The sequence below is a fragment of the Ricinus communis genome, chromosome 2 (genome assembly GCF_019578655.1).
Source record: "Ricinus communis isolate WT05 ecotype wild-type chromosome 2, ASM1957865v1, whole genome shotgun sequence".
Classification (NCBI taxonomy): domain Eukaryota; kingdom Viridiplantae; phylum Streptophyta; class Magnoliopsida; order Malpighiales; family Euphorbiaceae; genus Ricinus; species Ricinus communis.
Window position 1 is genome coordinate 34,515,843 of NC_063257.1, and position 19,166 is coordinate 34,535,008.

Here is a 19,166-nt window from a genome sequence, read left to right on the forward strand (position 1 = left end):
TATTAAGGATGCATCTACATCAACCCAATCTCATACGACACCATGTGGGATTCATTAGTACTCAAGCCAGAATTATACTACCCCTTATCTCCATATATTGTTAGCTTACACGCATTACAGTGTGGGAGATAGTTTTGGAATGGTCACATGCACTCCATGTATTCATCCTCTAGGCTATGCAACATCGTAAGAAGCTTGACATAGGATATCCTGCTGGCTCGCCAAGTCCGCTCATTCATAGTCGGCACTTAGAAGAAGATGCTACCGTTGTTTTGCCCATACGTGACTAGGTTGGCCAAGAGACTAGATGTATTAGATGACTATCCTGTCGAGCTTTCTCAGATTGGTGATATGACACCATTAGGGATGAGACAAATGATCAACATGCAGATGATCACGGGTACTCGACACCCACATTGGCATTGAGTACAGGCTCATCAATGCAATAGTAAGGGAGGCTAGAGAGGCGTAGAAGCCCAAAACCCCACGGCTGAGATTCCAGATGTTAGGATTCCTAATCCAACCATAGTGTTTATGCCTACATCCAAGTCTCCTCTTCTTATTCCTGTAGGACATCGAGTGCTCAGATTAGTGCTTTGGCTGACCGACTAGATCGAGTTTGTGATTTATAGCAGCAACACTATACTGAGTTTGTGCAGCACTGAAAGGAGTTTGGGCAGTTTCAAGAGGAGACTAGGGTACAATTTCAGGGTTTAAACGATATGCTCCAGCAGCTTATGCATGGGCTGGATAGGCAGGCCACCTAGACAGACCTAATGGCAGAGCAGATACAAAAGATGATGGAGATTGGAGCACAAAATCAACGATTCATCGATGATATGGAGTTCGATCTAGCAGGTTGCTTCACGGACCCTCGTACACCACCATCGCCCCCCTTCCTTCAAAGATCTTCCCCTACTCACCCTCCAGCCGATCCAGCTAGACCTAATGGCAGAGCAGATACAAAAGATGATGGAGATCGGAGCACAAAATCAGCGATTCATGGCAGAGCAGATACAAAAGATGATGGAGACCGGAGCATAAAATCAATGATTCATCGATGATATGGAGTTCGATCTAGCAGGTTGCTTCACTGACCTTGTGCCACCACCACCGCCCCCCCTCTTTCAAAGCGACCTTCCCTACTCACCCTCCAAATGATCTAGCTAGTGAGGATAGCCTTGCAGACTACCGACAATGATAAAATTTATGCCCAATTTTTTTCCTTTTCCTTTTTATTTTCTTTCTTTATTTTTATTTTTATTTTACTTTATTTTCGTTTCTTATTGCATTTTCATTTTATTTTATTGTCTTTCATGTTATGTTATTTTAGTGGAACACTTTACTTTGCCTTCTTGATATATAGATTTAATATGATCTTCATTTTTCTGATGTACTAGTTATGTACTATACCCGATTTTATTTTTCTAACACTATAGGCAGTGTTATACTCGAGTGTGGGGTAGGTACCTGTGGTTCTATCCCTTGATTGTTTAGGCAATGATAATGGACTATTCTTAGGATGTTAGGTGATGCAGTTCCACCATTGACATTGACGGAGGCTCAAGAGGAAGACATGTTGAGAGTTCGCCTCAAACGGACCTATCACGTAGGGCTTCGAGCCAAAGCTATTGCTCAAGCCACTTCGGCATTGTCGCTAAGGCCTTTGCAAGGAATGAAGCGCCCTCAATTTCCACACCCACCTTCAAGATTTTATCATTGTCTACTTGGCGAAAGAGACTTCCTAAAACTTAAAGTTTCATCTTCGGGTTTATATTGCTATTTGTTTTTATTTTTATTTGCTTGTATTTATTTACCTTGTTTCCCTTTATTAGAAATCTAGGTTTAGGGTTCCCAAATATATATGGGATATTAGTTTTGTTGGCCACACGTTGAAATAAAAAAAACAAGGGATTTGAGAGAGCTTTGGACTCCTCCCTTGTCTTCGACGCCGCCTCCCTATATTTCTTATTTGTGCCGATCTTGATACTAAACACCATCACCCCTTTTATTCTACATTCTTGTTTGGAAATTAAGTCCATCTTCATTAATTATTTTTGTCCCATTTTCCATTTCCAAAGTGGTTGTTCTTTAATTTTACTGAATTGTGAAAGTGGGGATCAGCTTCATTTCCATCATTTCGGTCCCCAAATGAATTGTTACGTGGTTGGTGCACCTTCATCAAATTAGTGGAATTGAGATCACCACCCTACCGACGTCCACTTTGGGACTTCTACTTCCAAAATTGTGGAAGTGGGATTGTCCCCACTTTCCATTCACAAATTAAATGGCATCCATGTCCACTTCTTCTACGACCATTTAATCATCATTTACCGGAAGTGGGATTGTCCCCACTTTCCATCCAGAATTAAGTGGAATCCGTGGTTCACTTCTTCACGACCATAAATCATCATTTGCCGAATTGGGTTAGTAGGGCTATCCCCATTTTCATTATCAAATTAAGTGGAGCCGTGGACAATATTTGTATTTGCTACTCAAACAAAATTGAGTATTGAGCCGCCTCCTTTCCAAGGTCAGAACGGATCTCCTTCTCCACTTATCAAGGCTGCCTTAAAGGCCAACAAGGGAAGCTTCACACACGTCCCATCTAGATCCGATTCAAGCAAGCCTTCCAAGGGGCTAATGCATCAATTTGGTATCGCCTTCCGTGTACACGTGTTGTTCATCATTCTCTTGTTTCAATTTCTCCCATTATATTTCTAACCCTCACATGTGTTTTCATTTCTTTATTTTTCATAGTTGTCCCGCTTTCCAACCGCAACCAAAAAGAAGAAAGAATGTTCTTAAGTTTGGACATAGTTCACACCCGTAATGTTATATTTCTGTGGTCGCCTCTATTTCTTTGTATGCAATAGTACTATCTTGCTTTATCATATTATCTAGCATATTGACCTTGTGATTATTTTGTTGCATAATATATCTTGCATGAATATAAGTTCGCGATTATCGTGATAAGCCTACAATCATCTACAAAATTCTGAGCAAGGTTGCATTCCACGAATACACTAAAATTTGTGTTGTTACCTTGTTCTCTTATTTGTTACCATCACTAGTGCGCTTAAGAATTTGAGCAAGGTTACATTCCACGAATACACTAAAATTTTATGCCGTTACCTTGTTTTCTTACTCTCACCATCACTAGTGCAATTGAAATTAAAAAAAAACCGATCACAAAAAGATCGAAGACATTGGCATACATCCATTTCATGCAACACAATCAATCGATGACTTTATTGTGTATTGATTATTTGCTTTGATTTAATCATCATGGAAAAATATTGCATGGTTGATTTGGCTTGAATAGGTTATTGCATACAAGTTCACTTCTTTCCTTCACCTCCCTCACGGATTACTTTACGTAGATAATGAGAGATTTTGTTACTTTGAGTGTGTTGGACTGCATTTTATACTTCTTGTAGTTGCTCCTATCTAGATTCGATTCAAGCAAGCCTTCCAAGGGGCTAACACATCAATAAGACCTAGGTTTTCATGACATTTAAGCTTAGTTCATTCTTCGTAATTAATGACTTAATTCACACACTAGTATTTGATTGTCCTCTTGATTTTTGTTCTTGGAAGCAATTTCATTGTATTCAATATGTCAATTTGGCCAAAGTTAAACCGGTGTTACTCGAGTTTCCTGCAAATTTACAACCTTTGACTTTGAACTTTGATTATGCCAATCTCTTATACAATTTATGGATGACTCAATTGATAAGTCCGAAACTAATTGCAAATTTTAGCCACTTCAAACGTGAGTTTTGGACTAAAATTTGAGCATCCACTGCACATTATGCTCATGATTTTTCCTTGTTCGAGTGTGCAATCGACTTAATTTTGTTTCTAGAACTTGCTTTGTAATGCTTGCTGAGGTTACATGAATTTTTGAATACCATTAGATGATTCTGGGCAACGTAGGAATTCACCTCATCCCGGCCAAAAGCCTACCCTTTGTTTCCCATTAGTTAGCCAGTTTTGAGCCTTAACCTTTTCTTTATGATTTACACCTATACACTATACATACACCATTATATATATCTATATTTCCTTTCACCTTGTATACTGAATAATTATGTGTTATGCTTCTTCATTTATGGAATCATAGTACCTAACTTTGTTATAAATTCACTTATTCTTTTTAGTCATTCTTTGATGCTCCCTTCATTCCAAATTGGATAATTATTCTCATTGTTTATGTCACCAATCATGCGGCCCCTATATAAGCTGTTGTGATATATATATATATATATATGTTAAAAAAAGAAGAAGAAAAAGAAAAAGAAAATTTTTTTGACTTATTTCTTAGCTCTTAGCTATTTTGAATTTAATTCTTGTGAGCATCATTTACTTCCAAATAAGGCTTAGTGAGTATTTTTGTTGTTTTGGCATTCACCTCAAGCATTCATTTTAAATATTTGCATGATTTTTCAAAGATACTTTACACTTTTATCCAAATATTCTTACCTTTACCTTAGCCACATTTCAACCCTTATAAAGACCCTTTGATTTTTGTATTCATTTATTCGCGAGTTTAAGATGAGATTGATAAGCAAGCTTATGGTAAACAGGTTGTGTACCTTGGTGGGTTGAGGGAATTTTCTGCTTATCCGTAAACACCATGGGTGATTCTGAGAGATTCCCGCGAGGCAATGGTTCCTAGTCTTTAATGCCGAATTGTTATATAAATTGTACTTCGAGATGGTATTATTATAGTTTTTCAAGGTGTATAATTTGTTAGCTACTTGAGTTTCATTCTTTATATGCTGAATAAGGCTGAGCTGTGAACTTTAGCATGGATTTTTGAGGGTGATTGTTGCTGGTATATGTATTGAGTTATTGATTGCTTGAGGACAAGCAAAAGCTTAAGTGTGGGGTGATTTGATGTGCATTATTTTATACATGTTTATATGCCCAACTAGTTACATTGTTGTGCATAGTTATCTTGTTTTATGCCAGAATCAACTATGTTTTGGTTCCTTTCATGTTTTAGGTCATTATCGATGGACATTATTAGTAATCAAGGGAAATACGTGCAATTACGAGCCAGAATCCATCAAAATTGAGTAAGGACTAGCATTCCAAGGTTGAGCACGGCCTGGACTATGGCTGTGCTGAACCATCAACACTTGACCCTTAAGAGTGCCATTTTGGCACAGTTCTCGAAGCCACCACGGCCTCCACCATGGCCCGTGGTGGCTCAGCATTGGCGAGGGCACGGCCAGGAAGAAGCCTTAAGTTGCGGGACGTGAAGGTCCAGCACGGCCTGGACTCCGCTCATGCTGACTAGCATGGGCTTGACCACGGCCGTGCTGAGAGATTTATATAGGCAAATGCTATTTATTGAGTTAGGGTTCGATTCTCTGACTTGATTTTACATATACATGCATAAGCCATCTTTTCCCAGACTTCAATACTCGAATTTAGGAGACTATTTCATCTATTGAAGGAAAGATTACATTGGTTTTAACATCCAATCAAGATCAATAGGAGATTTGGAGGCATTTAAGAGGCAATTTAGCGTTCATCATCTCGAATTGGAATTTAGGGTTTTTCATCCATCTCGAAAAAGAAGGGTATACATGCTTTCAATTTACTTTTTGAATTTGTTCATTACTTTATGTTGCTTATTAGTATAAGTAACAAAATTTGTTAAACCCATTGGGTTTCCTATGTTGTTGGATTGTTTTTAATGCTTATGAGACTTTGATTATCAATGCTTGTCTCTTCTTGCTTTCATTATTAATGAGAAATCACATTTTCATGAGATGCTATGAGCTGTGGTGTTTAGATTGCTTTATGTAATTGAGAAATTCATTTAGTAATTAGAAATTTGAATAGCAAGAACTCAAGTTAATGATCACTTAGAGATAAGGGTAATTGACTAGCCGGATTAAGAAGTAACAAAGCTTAATAGAGGCGATTAAAGTTTAATGCTAATTTAATAATCGACCGTTAGGAAGAGATTCCAACTTTAGGTTCTTAGGTTTAGAATCTCGCTATCCCGAGAGGGAAACCGAATTCAGTTAAGAATTTGTCCATGGGTAATTGCAACTGGTAATCAATATAATCTTTATCTTCACCAAAATCCAACTAGCTTAGGTCCCCTATCATAAGACGTTGTGGTAGTTCTAGGATCACCCTTTCCCAAGAATACGACCTTGATACTCACTGTTAGTGCTAATCTGCATCAATAGGTTCACTGCTTTAGATTGTAGCTACACGAATAGCATATCATTTATTTAGCTACTTTTTTATAGTTTATTCGTCGTGCACCTTCGGTTCTTGAACCGACGGAGGGGCAGTCCTCTTGCCATTCTAGGCCATCTCATATCTCGGGCTCCTTCGCAGCCGATGCATCTGAAGCGCCTCCTACATCGATGTAAGACGTGATTCCAGGGAGTGTCCCACTCTCCCGTGATCCGATGGTATCTTATTAAAGCCCTTCTAAGTGCTATAGAGCATCGGGCTTGCCATGGAGCATTTCCTTACTCTCGGAGTTCACTCGTAGTACTTGCACACATGTAAGTTATACCCTTTTGATATTTTGGCGCTCTTCTCTTTCCTCCGAAATGTTAGTAATACAAGTAATCATACAAGTTCAAAGGGATCAGTTTGAGCATGTACATCGGTTGGTCGGAGTTGCAAGGAGACAGTTCTTCGTTCTTGGTGAAGATTAGTGGGTAAGAACTAAAACAAAAATAAATTATGAAATGTAAGATGTATCCATGTATGAAATGTAGAAGCTAACTCATTTGGGTTTTCTCTGCAGAGACCACGAGGGCATGCAAGGGTAGGTGGATGACCACCAATGCTAGATCGAGGCCCGTGAGGCATATGATCAACACTCTAACGCCTGTGATGTCCACTTTACTGACTCAAGGGATGGACACTAACTTAGATGAAGGGATGGAGGATTTGGGAGAGATCCCCGACTTTTGGTTTTAGCCGCCCCTTCCGATTTTTCCCTTTTGCCACTTTTCTACGCAGCTCAACTTTCGAGATATATAAAATTCTGCATTTTGATGTATAAATCCATGCTTGACATTAATTGCCCGAGAAAATGCTTGAAAATCTAAGAATCGAAAACTCGTGATGACATCACACAGCTTGATTTGGTTGTGTACTAAGCCGATTTGGCTATGTACTAATCCGATTTGACTTTGTGCATAGTCGATTCGGCCTCGCAGCTTGTAGATTTCTAATAAAACACTAACTTTGGCCTTTAAATACACGCGGCATCCCTCACACTTCCTCATACACAATTCATACCTTAAAGCCGAAAAACCATGACTCAAAAAAGCGCTAAAACCCTCCAAACTAGTGGAGTTATTCAACATAGCCCCCGCTGAGGTACTTCCCATTCTCGTTGGTGAGTAGATTACTCTTATCCCACCGATTTTTTACTATGAGAAGAAAGAAAGGGAGACACCCGCTATGTTAGATGCCGAGCTTTGCCTCTATGCCCAAGTTTTACCGATTTTTCCTCGGGCGGAGGGAGATATCAAAATTGTTGGCATCATTAATTAAGTGGAGCATGGAGAAAACACAGCCCAATTATCTTGGCCGAAAACCATCACTGGGTCGGGATGTACAAAACTCATCAATAGTTTGGTGGCGTACTTCGTGCTCTCGCACCTAAACAACCTAATCTTTTTTCTTTTATTTTCTTTTGCCTTAATTTTTACTTAAGTCAGCCTTTGGTTTTCAACTTTGCAAGCTAATGTCTTAACTTTTACCTAAGTCACCTTTTCGAGTTTTCAACTTAGCATACTTTATTTTTGCCTAAGCTCTTTCATGAAGTTTTCAACTTAGCTTTTTATTATTTCTTTTCCTTTTCTTTCTTTTCTTCTCGCGAATTTGGTTGAGCTTAAAAGCTTCAAACACCGACCATGCCAAAGGACATCGATAAGTACGAGTTGAAGCATGTGGAAGTTTGGTCCACTGCTAACCAACGCAGACCAGCGAGGGTTGGATTTCTTGAATGAAGAGGATTCGGACACACTTATCCTCACTGAATTAGCCCTTAGTGGAGGATCAAGCATGTCACACTTATGGTGTATGGCCATTATGTACCTTTACCCGATTTTCATGCATCCATTTTCTACATACCTTCAAGACTTTATCGCTAGTACGCACTGTAAGCAACAAATTCGAGTTCCCTCCGAATTCAAGGCTTCCCACCCAGACAAGACTTCTTGGACAAGATTGAGAGACTCGGCCTTGCTGAGATATAGAGCGAACCCGATTTTGAAGGCGACCACCACCTAATGAAAACTTCGTGAGCTTGGGTCCAACTTCGATTATCACTTCTTCTAAATTTGCAAGGTGCAAGAGGACTCAAGAGCTAGCCGCTGAATCTAGGAATGCGATGCAAATAGAAGAAGAAGATGAAATATGCTTCTTTTTAGATCTTATTTATTTTGCTTGTGACTTTAGCTTAGTGTTTCTTTCAGTTAGTACGTAGAGTAATAAACAAATATATATATGTTTGACAAAAATTCTAAACAATTTATTCATTTAGTAAAGACTCATATGAGTACATTTTAATTTCTCATGATACAACTCCTATCATCAACCAATCTTTTCAGATTTTCCAACTGATTATTTTCTCTTATTTGCGTTGATTTTTGCATGACCAGCCTTTTCAGATTTTTCAGCTAATTATTTTCTCTCTTACTTGCCTTGATTTTTGCATGACCAGCCTTTTTAGGTTTTCCAATTAGCATGCTATTTTTTCTATTTTGTTTTATTTTTACTTTCATTCATAGTATTTCTGAGATGATATAGATTAATGGACTCGTAGAACTTGTTCCCTTCTAAGTTTGAGATTTTAGTGGCACCAGAGGCATGATCTTCTTTACCAAGTACGTGAACTTTCCAATTAGGTTTGAACTTCCCTCTCGAGTCGAATGCGTGAGATCTTGTGTGTTTTAACATCAAGTCACCAACTCCGATTTTCCCTAGCTTTACTTTCTTACTGAACGCTCTAGCTATATACTTCTTGGTACAATTGCATGTGGTAATAGAGCTTTCATCCTCTTTTATCGCTTTAGAGCTAATCACCGGTATCTCCGGCCGACCCACTAATTCTTCTAGTATTTCAGCCTCTAATACAACTCTCAAATATTTCGATTCTAACTTAACTAGTAAGACCACTTCAGCTCCTAAACCATAGAGTATGAAGTCTCCCCCGCCGATGTTCGCTTCAATCATTCTGATATCCCCAAAGTATGATGGGTAACCGAATGATGAATCCTTATGATTCCATACCATCTTCAAGAGTATTTTCTTTAAGTTCTTGGTGGCTCCTTCTACCGCCTCCATTCGCTCGAGGTATGCACAGAGAAGATCTATGATGTTTGATCTTTTATTCCGCTAACAGTTTAATTGCTTTACCATGAATCGCACATTATTATCCGTCACAACATGATGTTGGACCCTATACTTGTAGATCAAGTTCCTTTCAATAAATCTTGCCATTTGCTTTGCCCCACAATAGTGAATGACCTCGGCCTCCACCCATTTAGAGAAGTAGTCGACTGCAACAACTATAAACTTATGATTGCTCAAGGAGGCTTTATCCCCCAAATGATATCGATTCCCCAAGCTGCAAAATGCCAAAGAGACGTCAAGTTATAAAGTTCAACTCAAGGGACAAGACTCAAGTCACCGTGAGAGTCGAGCACTCATGGCATTTCCTTACTAGGGCTATACAATCCTTTCTACTGTTAACTAATAATAACCTTGACACATAATCTTTCCGGGTTAACACTATGTCGCTCATATGAGGCCCTCAAACCCCTTTTATGCATCTCCTCCATTACTACTTACACTTTTACTTTAGTCACACACCATAGCTGAACACCTGAAGTCATCCTTCTATACAATATACCTCCATGGTTGATGTAGTTCCCGGACTGGATTCGTAACGCATATCTTTCCTTCGTAGTCGCTTCCTCTAGATATTCTCCATCTTCTACAAGCCTCTCGAGATCGTGAAAACCAAGGCCTCTCTTCCCGGTCCTATCTAAACTTGCATTATCTGATCTCCTTGATAACAAGGTACACTTGATTTCATAATTATCAACGACTTCATTGGAAGCTGCAAGGGGTTGTCCCACATAGACGAAAGGGTAGCCAGAGCATCTGCCATCCGGTTCTCATATCGCAGTAAGTGTATAAATGAACACTTGGAGAAGTTACAAACCATAGTCTTGAGATAGCTGACATATGGCTTTAACTTCCCTTCTTTCACTTCCCACTCTTTAATGGCTTGCTGAATTACTAGCATGGACTCCCATAGACTATCGCTTGCTTCGCCTTGCTACCATGACCGCCTTCTAATCCAAATAAACACTCTTCATACTCCGCCATGTTATTCGGCCACTTTAAAGTCCAATCTCTCGGCCATTAGTAACATCTCTTAGGTTATACCTTCCCACTCCGCCTAAAAAAATTATGAAGAGGCTAGGAATCCCCTTTCTTATTTCCCGACTTTACCATCACGCCATCTATATACATCTCCACCTCCCTGTGCATCATGTCATGAAACAAGATAGTACGCTCTCTCGTGAAGTTGCTCTTGCATTCTTTAGTCCAAAAGGCATTCCTTTATAGCGTGATGTACCCGTATTCGGTGATGAATGCCGCCTTCAACTTTCCTCACCATCGCAATCATGATCCGATTATATCCAGAGAACCCATAAGAGAAGGAGTACATTGACTTAAGGTGGCACTATCGACCATCGTGATCTATACGAGGGAAGGCAAAATCGTCCTTAGGGCAATGCCTTGTTCGTGTCCCGATAATCCACACACATCCTAACCTTAACATCGCTCTTCTGGACCGGGATGATTTTCACTAACCATTCAAGATAGTCAATAACATCGAGGAAATTAGCCTTTACCCTGCTTAGCGACCTCCTCTCGGATCTTATCCGCCCATTCGGCCTCGCCTTCTCATCTTATGCTTAATAGGCTTGACGTATGTAAGTGGGAATGTGGTGCTCCGCCATTTTCCTTCTAATTCTAGTATGTCATCTTAAGACCAAGCAAATACCGATATTCTTATTTCCGATTATTCTTTTAAATTCTCCCGATCTCCCCAAGAATTATATCATGAGCTATCAAAATATGTCTTGGATTTTCATCTATGCCTAGATTAAATGAATCAAATTGAATGGAATTAATATCAAACATGCACATGTCATGAGTATTAAAATGCATAGTACCATCGTGGAAAAACTTTGCACAAGTAAGCATAATCATAGTTTATATCATTGATCTTTGAAGTAAAAAACATTGTCCTCATAAAGGTCGTGACATTATTTCATCATCATAAAATACATCAACGAGTATTCTCTTCCATTAGAGTAGCTAGCTCCCATCGACTCGGACTTTTTTAGGCAAGCGATGAACTCTTCCAACTTTAGCTCTTCTACCATGGTGGTGACCTTCTCGCGAACTTCCCTTGATGCTCACCAATCATCCCGCTGATGATCGATTCTTCAAATTTTTTAATCTTGGTAGCTCACTCCCAACTATTATAATAGGTATGGGCTTCGCAGAATAGGGCTTATACTCCCGGAAAAAAAATATCTTTTATAGTCTTACCTTTGGTTTGCCTCTTAGCTTCCTCTTCACTTTAACCTACTCTATGTCGGGTCTTCTGTTCTTTGAAGTTCTAAGTGACTCTCCGATATCCCTGCTGATTCTTCCCTAGCCTTATTTTGGGCATGAAGTCTATTTTCTTGAATATGCCGGGCTTCTTTAGGATCTATGTAGTCCCTCGATTAGAATCCAATAAGGGCTTTTAGCTCTTTAACAACTTCTTGAATGATCGAGATAACCTTACCACCTTCAAAGATTAATAGTCACTATCCCACCTTCATGAGGAAACTTGACCTCTAGCGCATGCGAAGGAACTCCTTATAAGGCATGAAATCATGGCTTATCCAATAATAAAGCAAAGGTTAATGGATGTCCAGGATAGTGAATTCCATTCAAGATTCAATGGGACCCGTTCTTACCAAAGGTCAGAAAGTGTCCCTTCCACATCTCTCTTCGCCTCATCATAGGCTTCTTATAACAATGTCCGATGGTTTCGTGTCTTTCGCATTCATCCCTAGTTTAGTGGAGTACGCGAGAAGGACATACATTGATAACTAGCCCATTAACTACCATCACACATGAGGTCCTATTCCCTTTGCCTCTTTACAATGTATAGAGCCTTACTGTGGTCTCTTCCCTGAATGGTAGGTCTTCGGCCCCAGAAAGTGATCATCATGGTAGTTTTGTCAGCTATCGCTTTGATAATTTCCTCGAGGGTAGCCGATGTGTTTATAGTAATGCCGACAAGGCACGAATTATAGCCATTTCTGTGATCTAATGAGTGCATCAGTAGCTCCCGGATGTCGGCCGCTCTTCTTATTTATCTCTACCGCTCTAACAACCCTTTGTCCCTTCTTCAGGCTTTAACTGTTTCGGCTCTTGTACCCCCTGTGTCTTCACCCTTACCTATTGTCTCGGCTTTTGTCAGATTCTTTATCCACCTATATATCTTTGCCCCACCGCCTTAAACCTCACACTCATCTCTAGAGTCAGACTAGATGTCTATAGCCATTATCAACTTCTTCTCACCTTCTTCCACACCTCTGTAAGGCAAGAATCATTAGTTTCTTGATCATCCTCATCCGATCCCCAACCACTCCTGATTGTCGGTCAAGGAGGCCTCGAGTAATAGAGTTTGAAATTAAATTTTCCCGAGGGTTGCTAGCAGGTCTTCACATTCATACCAAGGAAGTTGCCCACCCACCATTCCCTTGAAATCTATTAAGTCCCGAATTTCATGCGTGAAACGATTACACTAATCATTACATGCCCGAAAACTTGGTGCACTCACAATATTAACCATCGTGAGGGTTAGGATCGCCTTCTGATCGGGGCTCGAGTTTCCGCCTCTTTAGTAAATGTTGGAACACCATAGATAATGGTGCCCCTAGCCCGCTTAAGGTTCTTTCGTGGGCTTTTCGGGCTCTAGTTCTAGTCTCGGGTTAGGGCATGTCTTGAGATTTCATGATCTCCCCTTTACTAAAGTCGGGGGTGATCATGAACACTTGGGTTCAAGGTGGTGTCTTGCTATAGTTTGGTCGGGGTTTCTTATAGTGTTGGGTGATTTAGGCCTGGTCGGTTTTCTAGCGTCAATAAGGTCTTGAATTTCATGCTCGAGCCTGGATGTAGTTATCCGTGTGGTGGCCGGGTGCTTGGTGAAATTTACAATAGGTGTTCGGCTTATAACGGGTGCATCAAGGTTATGTGGGTTTTTCGAGGGTGGTTGGCTGGCGAAGCTATTTTGCACCAACCTCTCAAAGATCTTCTAGAGATTTCTGAAGTTGGAGAACTTTCTGCTATTGGACAACATTAACATCCGTGGCTCCGCCTCCCTCAAGCTTGGTAATTCGGCCTTCGCCAGATGTTTCTTTTGTCATTCTCTATTTCTTCCGACCTCAAGCCCATCATCATATAGGTCCATGAAAGTCTTCAAGTTCATCATTCGTAGCATTTCAACCTATTCTGAAGAACATTTTGGACCACTATACGTGACTTCTGGTCCTTTTCGATGGCTTATTCTTTATCAACCCAACCTTATTCCCTCCACTCTGGTTAAGAAATCGTAGGACCCATTTAGTTTCTACTTGGTGGACTGCACGGCCATACGCTGTGCCACGGCCCGTGCTTGATGCATGTGCCGTAATCGGTTTCAAAAAGCGATACTCCTAGAGAATTGACTATGTTGCCCTTGCTTGAGTAATGGGCCGTGCTCGAGCCCCGAAATCCACTCTGCAATCCCTGCTTAGGCCTTGAAGTCCTTCAGCTTTTCTCAGAAATGATGTTGAGAGTCCAAATAACCTAAAAACACAAAATGTATACCTAGTGTGGTGAATCTAGCATAAAATGACTCCAATACATGCATAAACATGAATAAATGAAGCATAAAAACATGTATAGAATGCAACACATCATGGACTCGAGGGCCCCGATTAACACTTCTAAGTTGAGTGTTACAATCGTATTATTCTGACAAAATAATTACATAAATCACACCATTCAGCCTTTGGAAAATTTTTTCAATCCATGATACTAGTTGATAGCAGTGTCGACCTATTTTTAGGATCTAGATATCGAGGGAATTACAGAAAATCCTATGATGAAAGTTATCTGCAAGGTGATTTCGTGCACGCACTCCAGTGTTTTAGTGACTATGGCACTATAAGGCTTTTCAACCTAATTCCGGAATATGTTAAATAGTCAATGAGACTAACACGGAGATAGGAGTCGCCACCGGATAATCACCGGACACTTTTACTAATGAGTAGCGCTTTGCATATTTCATAAGGAAGCTTACGCCACAAAATCCAGAGATGGATCCTAAGCCAACTTCCTTATTTGTATATATTAGTTTATAATTTTATTATTTAACAAATTATTCCCTATAAATGCAAGCAATTTATACACAAACATACCAAATAACACCCATAATTCACCTAGCCCAAGCTCATTTTTATTCAACCCAAATTTACACGTATTAGAGCTGTTAGCCTAGTTTACTAATCAATTATGGATGTAGCCTACCCGGTCTAGCCCGGAAAGTACATGTCATGCTTTTAATTTTCAGCCTTTAGACCTAATGGACTACTTATTATGATAAGGCTCATTCATTGTGTTCCTAATTATAATTAAGCTCAATTCAACTAAAGCATGCCAAGGCCCGCTAAGTCTACTTAAATTTTAGAGTTTTAGGTCCGCTTAATACTGATTAACCTACTGGACTACAATATTCATGTTGGATCCAATTTTAACCCCGCCTATGCGGCCCATTTTAATTAATCAATCACATAACACATTTAATTAATCATACAATAAGCAAGAATAAACAAAATAAAGGCGTAAAGTAAAAACTAATTATTATAACCCGTGCCACAACTACGATGCGAAAGAAAAAAGACCTAGAAAGTATGCTGTAATACCAAAATACATTAAAATCATCCAAAAACACAAAAGAATGGGCCGGGCTTGCATAACTGCTTATTCAACGCAGAGCCAATTGGCTCTGCAGAGGTGATCGGCTCTGCGATAGTTTCGATCGGCTCTAGAGTTCTTAGCAAGCTTTCTCTCGATTCGTTAGTACATTTTTGCATTCCTAGAGCCGAATTTTACATGCACGTAAAAAAGAAATTGATTCAATATGAAAGAAAAAGAAATAAATAACAAAAAAAAACCACAGGATTCAATTAAACGTATAAAGAAACCCTAAAATTGATAAAACCTAAAAATTAAAAAGTACAAAGAAATAACCATATAGCAAGTCACTCATGCAATTATATTAATCATGTTTAGTTACCTAATCATAATGGAAATATAAATCAACATTAATCCTACTGCATGTATCTAATCGATTCAAAATTCTAACTAGCAAAAATATTAGATTCAAAATCCAATTAACATGTATATTCACTAAAAATCCTAATCTAATCATACCGATCATAGATCATAACCCTAATCATGTTTCTAAAAATGTATAACAAAAAAGAAAATAAAATAAGGAAAGAAGGAACCAATTTCTAGGATGATGATGAATGCATGTTTGAAGGAACCTTCGTGCTGTCACCGAGTTGATAGATCTATGAGTTTCAAAGTATGAAGATGCGCTTGAGTCAAAGACTAAGTGGGAATCTAGTGTTGGATCCGTGCGGTGGAGAACTTTTGTCGATTTAGAAATAGATTTCCAAAAATGCTTCTTTCTTAGTGGCTTGAGTCTTCCCGCCCAAATAAGAACAACAATCTTTTTCTTTCTTTCTCTCTAGTTTTTATTCTGTGTGTTTTCTTTCTTAGTGTTTTCACTGTTACATACTGCCAAATTCTAGTTCTTAGTTGTCAACCCTAACTCTATTCACTCTTTCTATTTATAGAGGTAGGGTTTCAAGGGAAACCTTAAGGGTGATGATAGATTTCAAAATAATATCGATAAATAGCCAATTTAAATTCTTTAAATTTAAATAATTATCAATAAAAATCATGATTATCGTCAAGAAAAACGACATTGGATTGCAAAATCCCAATCGCCTCTATGTAGAGCTCGGATTGGCTCTATGCGTAGAAAGTTTGAAAATCTTGTAATTAGGTCCTCGAATGTGTGGATACTGCCGTTTTGACCATCAAACTTTATTTTTCTTGACAGTTGAGTCCAAATTGATTTTAAAAAGATAATTCCAACTGGATTAACCTCCACCCTAGCCTTAGATTCACCTATCCTTCATCTCCCGAGAAGGCAGTCACTTTCATCATAGGTTTTTCATATTTCCCTCCATATCTAGATCCGAGAAAAGGGGTACCGAGGCCACTGCCTTCTCTAGTTTCTGGAGATAAAAGAAACGCAAATCTGAGGGATAGGATTGAGGTTAATCCAACCAAGATCACTTTTTCGAAATCAATTTAGAGTTAATTGTTAAGAAAATGAAGTTTGAGGGTCAAAGCGATGAATTTCACAAGTTCGGGATTAAATTGCAAACTTTTTACAAAATTCCCCCTATTTAGAGCCAATTGGCTCTATACAGAGCCGATCAACTCATTATAGAACTAATAAGCTCTTTGTAGATCGACCAAATTTCTACACAATGTTGATTTGTGTTTTTCCTTGGTTTGATATCCTTTTTGGTACTTCTTCATCCAAAATGGTTTTCTAGGAGGTGGTTAACGTATAATTAATGTATTGTAATGATATTTATTTGAATTTAAAGATTTGATTTATTTACTGGATATTGGTAAATAATTATTCTGATAAAGGAAATTCAATTCTAAAAGAGTTTTAAATGAGTTTGAATTTATCCGCCTCCCCTAGGATTTCTTAAAATCCTACCTCTATAAATAGAAAGTGATGACCTAGGTTGTGGGAGAAGATCATTGAAAAAGCTACTATAATTGGAAACCTATGTTCATTCAAGCAAAGGGTTTTTGGTAAATCGGGCGGAAAGATCACTAAAAAGAACCCTAGATTTGGAAACTTTTATGAATTACAAAAGCTTTTTTTTAACACCTCAAAGACTAGATTCCCAATCGATCTCTCGATTCAACTACATCATCTTCCCCCCGAGACTCCGCAGAATCGCATCAACTACAAAGGATAACCCGAGCGCTCCCCTATATGCATCATCATCAACATTACCTCCTAATAAACCAGCTTTTTTATTCTTTTACTTCTTCTAGATACATGATTAGGGTTTCTTTGTTTCTTGTTTTCTATGTTTGATGTGATTAGATTAGGATTTCCCGTGGATTAATATGTTGTTGATTTTTATTGGATTTTGAATATGATAATATGAACACATCGGGATTCTGAATATGATAATACATTTGCCTTTGGATTTTGAATCCGATTACTTAAATGATTAGGATCATATGATTGGATTTGTATTTTCTTTATGGTTTTGCCATTAGATTAGTTTCTCTAGGGTTATATAATTAAAATATGAAATCCGCCATATTTATCTAATCGCATGTTCTGGATTATTAGGGTTCTGTATGACTTTTTTATGGTTCTAGTTTAATATGATGTTATTTATTTCTTTTATCTTGCCTTTTTCATTTATGCATTTAATTTCTGCTTATTTTTGTTTATTGTGTGATCAAATAAGTGTAATACGATTGATTAACTAAAAAAGAACCAAATAGACTTAGGACTTAAAATTGGACCTCATATGAAGACTATAGTCCACTAGCTAACTAATTCTAATTGGGCTTAAAATCTAAAATCAATATAAACCTAGTGGCTTTTGCCATACTTTAGTTAAGACAATTGGGTTATACTAGATTTAGGATCACATAATTGGGCTTCATCATAATAAGTAGTCCATTTAAAATTAAAGGACTAGGAAAGCCTCATGCATAATTAATTAGTAAAATTAGATTAACAACCTTAATATGGGCTGAGCTTAATAAAAATGGACTAGACTTAAGTGGACATTATGTGCTATATGGTATGCTTGTATAGAAGTCACTGCGGTCTATAGGGAGTAACTTATTAAACAATAAAATTAAAGACTAAGATACACAAACAAGGGAAGTTGGTTTCCTGATCCATCTCTAGATTTTCATGTAAGCTTCTTTATGGAATTTGAGAAACGCCAATCATTAGTAAAAGTGTCTCAAAGAATTACCCGAGTGGCGACTCCTATCTTTGTGCTAATCTTAGTGATTAATTAGCTGCAGCCCAATTAGATTGAAAAGCCCCCGCAATACCGTAGTCGCCAAAGACACTGGTGGATCGCCCAAAATCGCCGCCTATCGCGGGCGACTCTACCAGGGATAAGAGAAATGATTTCGTGTGTTTGTCTTAATTTTATTATTTAACAAATTATTCTTGCATCACTACACCATTATCACACATTATGCACTTTGGTCCTTATAGTCCCGAGGGCGCTTGCTAAGGCTCTCTTTAGCCCACTCAAACCCTAGAATTGCGACATCGCTTAACCATCACTCACAAGTAATGAGTGAGTTTCCTTCGTCGTATGAACCCTCGAGTAGGGAGACGAGCCAAGAAAGACCACGCTTTACTTATAGGAACCTTTATCCTTACTCAAGACTCAAATTTTTATGTAATATGACCGTAGTAATCTCCTTTAGGAACCCTATTGCTCGTTGTATGAGAAGTTTCTCCTTATAAGTATCTAAAGCCCAAGTATTATAAGCTTTGGCCCAAAACATGTGGAATCAGCCCTAGCCCAAAATATGCGGTGTTTTTATGCTTATATTGATAAACATTGCCTTGTTTGTTTTAAATTCACTTTAAGAGTTTATAGCAGCATGTTTGCCCAAGCCTGCTATCCCGTACGATAGAAAGTCTAGACCTATAATACTAGTGGAAGAAAAGACTCAACATGAACCGTGCAAGAGAAATAAGGTTGGAGGATGTTTGTGTAGTAACTTGTAAAATATTATATGTTTGCTAACCCTTTTCTTTATCCTTATGCATTACACATGAATCATACATCCTTACGCATCACATGATCATACTAACCCTTGCTTTTTAGCCATATAGATTCTCAGCGGGTTTGAAGAGGCAAGATAGTGGAGGTTGAAACGAGAAC